The following is a 6,127-nucleotide window of genomic DNA, read 5'->3' as shown; positions in this document are numbered from 1 at the left end:
ATGCAGCCAGGCAGTTAGAGGTGACACAGTGTTAGGAGATAAACATCTGTCATAAGCAGTGCTTCTTTGAGTCAGGTGTGACACAAGTCTTGCATCCCTTGCATGGACTCCTTCCCCGTTATCCTGCTGTCCTACCTCATGAAGGTGAGTGGGGGCTGGGTGGTGGGCAGTCCCAGGACGAGGTACACTTTGCCTGCAGTGTTCCCACATGAGTTCCAAGGTAGCCCAGGTGGTCATCCATGAACTTTGTATTTTCCTTATGCTTCTTGTCTTTGCCTTTGAGGAACACGTTTCATTGGACTCTGAGTCCTAACAACTCATGTATCCCTATATCTTCACATTGTCCTTCACTTAAGGGAATATCTAATCTCTAATGCCTTTGTTTTATTTTTACTATCAATATTATAATATTAACATTGTCATTATCTTCATTGTTGATTTTCAGTTATTTTTATTACTGGAGTTAATATGAATTATTCTTTTGTGGCTACTTACACTAAGATGAAGGTAATTTATTAGTTCAGGAAGAATCTACATTCTGAAGGTGAATAGAAGTTCACACTACAGATGGGCAGACACATGCCTTCCCAATTCCTGATGGACCTCCTAGTGCCTCCTAGACCTAAGGGATCTCCTGCAATGCTCTAAGATGCCACCAAGGCAGGGATCTGCTTGTGGATGCCTGAGAGCATTCAGGATGAAGTGAGTCTCTGGAAAAATGCACGAGTTTCCACATAATCCCCAAAAACCTTACAGGTGAACTGGATGCCACAGAAACAGGAGTGGTCATTGACACAACAAAGTCACCAAAATTGTTTTGAAGTCATTTAGGAAACCCAGGAATCACTCTTGCTGCCATTAAGTGGAAGAACAGGAGCCTGTGAATGGTATCCCTGTCCTGCCTGAGACTCCACAGATATTTATTTCTATGTGGCTTCAGGTACCAGGAATTTCCATGATTTTCAGAATGGCAGGGACAGCTTATGCCAGCCCATCCCTCTGTAGAATGTGCTCCAGCAGATCAGAGGCATGGAACCATCATGGACTGCACAAAGGCTCAAGGGCCGCTTCCCAGACCTGCCTGTGACTCTAGGTAAGTGCTGAGTCCACGTGGGTGCCTAGGAAAGGTTAATGATGACCTGGAAAGATGGGACAAGCTGACACTACCCCTAAACAATCTGCAGGATTCCAACTTCAGCAGGAAGCCAAGGACTAGCTCATGCCACACTAGTGCACCTTGAAAACCACTGGATGCAATGCCGCTCTGCAGAGAGTTCAACAGAAAAGTGGCTGGGAATTTTGCATTCTAGGCTGCATTTTACAGTGCTTCTGGACACATGATCAGAAATTTAACATTGGTATATCTAACTCTGACATTTTTCACAAAATGTTTTTTTAAAATGAGGTAATATAGACAAAATATAATGTAACCATATGTATTATATGCCAAAATATGCTTCACTGGCATCAAGTAGACTCACCTTGAAATACAATCTAGGACAACCTCCATCTTCAGAATATTTTTTTTTCCAGAGTGAAACTCTCCCACCAAAAACCAACAACATCACAGGTTTTTGCCTCCAACAAACCGACATAAACCCAATATATTTATTCTACCACTGTGAAATGGACTGCGGTGCAACACAGACGTGTGAAACCCCACATGTGGCATTGCGGTGAGCCAAATGGGGACTTGTGGTGTAAGCAACGCTCCCCACGTGTTAGCGTGCGTGAGGTTCACTTGGCGGAATTTGACTAGGTGCGTGTTGGTAGAGTGGGGCTGAGGTTTTCTTGCCCCTGTGGATGTTTAAGAAGTCACAGGTCCTGCGAAGACCTGCGGTCCCCTCAATCAACTCTGTTTCGGAGACATAATGACTTGGATTGCTAACAAGTCAAGAAATTTTCAAGCTCTTGGAAAATCAGTTACACACAAACACGTAATGAAAGTCAAAGAGTACGTCATCTTTTTGAGAATTTTATTCACTTCAAAACAAATTAAACACACCTATTTCCAATGGCATTCCAGAGCCCAATTTTCGAGGCTGAGGAAACACCCCAAGAATGCCTTGCGCAGAACGCTTCACAGTGTCCAAAACAATGCTGTTGCTGTCAGGGCGGAGCACAGCTGAAGGCCTGCATCTCTCAGGGTTCCCTAACTGTTCCCTGATTCAGTCATCTAGAGAGCAAACACACAGTCATTCCCCTGTCTCCTACTGACATCACAGCGGAAGTCTGACTCCCGCGCGTCACCGTCACCCAGTTTCTGAGGCAGCGAATCACTGGCACAGAAGTTTCTCGTGACGGGTTTTCCGAGAGCCCTGCAAACTACAATGTCCCTCACCAGAATTCGATGAGGCCGAGTCTCTGCATCTGGTCCCTGCCTGGCATGGGCTCCAACATCCACAGAAGCACCACAGCTGGGGAGCTTGGGAGTCACCACACACAGTCTGCTCTCTGCTCTGTGCTCCTCAGTCCCACAGACGCCTCCAAGTCATGGGAGCTGGATGCAATGGAGCCCTGGCCACCTGCAGTCTCACTCCAGGTCAGAATCGCTGTCCTCTGAGGAGGAGGAAACCTGAAGGTCCTCAAAGAAGATACTCAGGGGGACAGAACACAGGGAGCCTCAGACTTCTCTGAGACATGAGGGCTGTGAGCAAGGAAGGCTCCCGGCTTCTCAGGAGAGGGAAACGAGGGAGCTGTCAGGAGGCTGGAGCTCCACCATCCATTTTCCAGTCTTCAGAGGAGCATTCTGAGAGGCTGGGCCCCATTGTGGCTGGCCGCTGGGTGATGGGACATGGTGCAGGCCTGGGCAGTAGGCAGGCAAGGTCTGCTGTTCGGAGGCTGCCAGTTGCTGCTGAACACCTGGGCGGGTGTCTCCCAGCTCATCTGGGGCAACGGACTTGGTCTGAGTTCGGTTGCAGCTGGCGGAGGTTGGAGAGTCTCCGGGGCCCCCAGCTCACCTCCCTGGATGGCATTTTCGGGCATCTGGAAGGGACCCATTCTCGGTTTCTTGGGGAGGTTCAGGCAAGCATGAGTCAGAGCCTGGGCAGGTCTCTTGGCTCCTGGCCTGAAACTGAGATTGGAGCCGAGGCCCAAGCTGTGTGTGTCGGCTGGTGGGCAGGGCTGTGAGGTCACCGCAGGACTTTTGTCTTGTGCCTGGGGGGGCGCTGATGACCCGTATCAGGCCGTGGGGCTTGGAGGCAGCCTGGGGAACTTCTCGGCAGCCACCCCGAGGGCTGCTGTGTGTCGGCTTCAACACGACGAGAGGCTCCGGGCCCTGCTGCCTGACTCCAGGCTGAGGGATGTTGGCCACAGCCCCTATCAGTCGTTCCTTTGGTCGGAGACTTGACAAGGAGCTCAGACTGGCTTTTCTGAGGGGAGACAGTGAAGCCAAGATGGATACCGTGTCAGACATTTTGGTATCTCAGCCATCAGTGAGGGCAGGGTCCACGCGTGGCCTCTTATTGGTTGTGTGGACCGGCATTGGCCTGCTTGCAACCTGAAAGAAAGGAGACCACATACGTTAGAAGTTCCTCAGCATGGAGCCAACATGGAAATCAACCACATCCAAAGACAAGGTGCACACAGCAGGAAATTCTTAATACGGTATTGACAGGCGGTCCTTGGAAGTAGGGCAGATCCTCAACGTGAGTGTTGATCTGGACAAGACCCACGAAAAATGCACTCATGAGCTATGAACTAAGAATATCATTTTTCTAAAGACTGTGTCTTGGGCATTAACTGGATCTAAGCGCCTCCACTCAGCCTTCCATGAAGTGGGACAGACTAATGCCCTTCTGAAGGCAGGTTGGTGGCTCAAGGGTTCCCAGGACGTCTTTTCTGAAAACATACATGTTCCTGGGGTTAGCCTTCTCCGCATTTGGGGCCCCTGAGGAACTAATTTCCTCACGCCGCTAGGAAGATGTTGTTGGCAGTGTTGCCATCATTGCACAGAAAGAAAGCAACAGGAAATACCGCATCTTCAGATGCCTTCACCTGGAATCAAATGGACCTGGAAGGATCATGGAGTCCCTGACCCCAAGAAGGCAGGGAAGAAGGGTTCCCCGATCCCCTCACACACACGGGAACCTGAAAGGAAATCAACCAGGGTGACCTAGAGGAGAAAAAGACCAGGGGCCCAGGGTGACACTCACCCTCAGATAATCACAAGATTCCATGGATTATTTACGATATGGCAGCGGCTTCTCCAGAGGTTTCCCAGAAAAGATCAGGAGGAGAGCCTTCCTCTGCGGGTCTTGTTGCCTGCAGAAGAGAAAAAGTTCAGGCCCTGCCCCCTGGTTCTCCCCAGGAGACAGGGAGAACCCTGTTGGGGGCCCAATCCCATTCTGTGTTTTGTGATACATAAATGGAACTTTAGTGCCATTTCCTCCTCTGCACCTTCCTTCACGTTCCAACCTTCCCATCCTCCTGGTGGCCTTCTAGGCTTCCCAAGTAAGAACCGGCATTTAGATTCCATTCCTTTTCCCCCTGTCATTGGGAACCTGCACGAAGCTTCCCCACCTGACATCATCCTCCCCCCGCTCAATGTTAGGAACAAGTCTGTTAATTATTAGTTTTATTAAATATAATAAAAATTAATAGTAATCATCGATAATAATCACAGTAAGCAGCAGTGATAAGAAAAGCCCACACACTGGCTAGGAATTTTTCAATGCAAGCAGCTGAGATGCTTCTTCATATGCTTCGGTAGGGGCTAATATCAAACTCTTTCTTCTCATTTTCTTTACTCATCAGTGCCTGAACCATGAGGCACCATAGATGTACACCTCATCAGGAGGGTGTATGGGACGGCAGCAAGGGAAGCAGCAACACAAGAAACAAACAAGGCCACTACTTCTCCCTGCATAATAACTATTGTCTTGGAGTGTACAATAATTAATAATGTTCACATGGCTGCCCTAAGCATACAGAGATGGTGACCAGAGTAGATGCAGGGACTACAGAGATACAGCCTGATTCTTGTTAATTAGGACTTAAGTGTTGGCTTATGTGCTGCGCTTTTGTGCATTAATAAGCCAGGGCCTCAAAACCGCCTGCTCAGCACAGGCCAAATGTCATGCTGGGGTGCAATTAAACATTCATGTCTAGGAGATGAGAGCATTTTAGTGTGGGAGTAGATGACAACACCTGAAGACCACAAAACGCTGTGCAGACCAAAGGGAAGGCCCATCGTCAGCTCACGGTTCTGACTCAGGTGACTGCTGATGTGTTATGGAACCGTCAGCCAACAGCAGGTAGGTCAAGTTGAGCAGGTGTCCTGCATGAGGGCTGGTCCATTCCATTTGTGTTGCCAATTGTTTCAGTAGCATCTCATGCACCCCACTGGTGAGGAAGGAATGAGCACCCTACGTTTACTGGCACCGTTAAACACATAACATCTATTACTAAACATCTATTACTAAACAGATAAGCCAGACATCAGTTATTAATTACATATAGGAGGATGGTGTAAGCTCCCACAGGCCCAAACAGGGATTAACTTGGGAGCAGAGAGTGGTACAGCATTTAAAAAAGTGAGGATGCTCCTTTTTTTTTTTTTTTGATACAGAACCTCGCTCTGACACCCTTGCTGGAGCGCAGTGGTGTGATCTCGGCTCACTGCAAGCTCCGTCTCCTGGGTTCACACCATTCTCCTGTCTCAGCCTCTCTAGAAGCTGGGACTACAGGCACCCACCACCACACACGGCTAATTTTTTGTATTTTTAGTAGAGACAGGGTTTCACCGTGTTAGCCAGGATCATCTCGATCTCCTGACCTCATGAGTCACCCGCCTCGGCCTCCCTAAGTGCTGGAATTACAGGCGTGATCCACTGCGCCCGGCCGAGGATGTTCCTTTGTTCCTACAGGAGTATGTGAATGGCTTGTCTATTGGCTGGTAGGGAACTGAATCATGTGACACTGACTGGTAAGACTGTAATACTCTAAAATACCATATGTAAACTATCATATCATAATGGTGCAATACTATCTACTACAATACCAAAGGCATCGATGAAAAGCCCAACACTATCATATGTGACTGAGAGATTGAATGCTTCCTCCCTCAGATTGGTTACAACATATTGTCCTATCACAGTCCTCTCTCCTTCATTCAAAGTGAATGATC

General features: G+C 48.5%; 1 pseudogene; it reads right to left on the bottom strand.

Moving 5' to 3' along the window:
• Positions 1-2,533: 2,533 nt before the first annotated feature.
• LOC105500853 overlaps positions 2,534-6,127 on the bottom strand; it is a 10,323-nt pseudogene continuing 6,729 nt past the window's right edge.

This window comes from Colobus angolensis, unplaced genomic scaffold (assembly GCF_000951035.1).
Source record: "Colobus angolensis palliatus isolate OR3802 unplaced genomic scaffold, Cang.pa_1.0 Scaffold119, whole genome shotgun sequence".
Classification (NCBI taxonomy): Eukaryota; Metazoa; Chordata; class Mammalia; order Primates; family Cercopithecidae; genus Colobus; species Colobus angolensis.
This window is presented reverse-complemented; position numbering and strand designations above follow the sequence as displayed.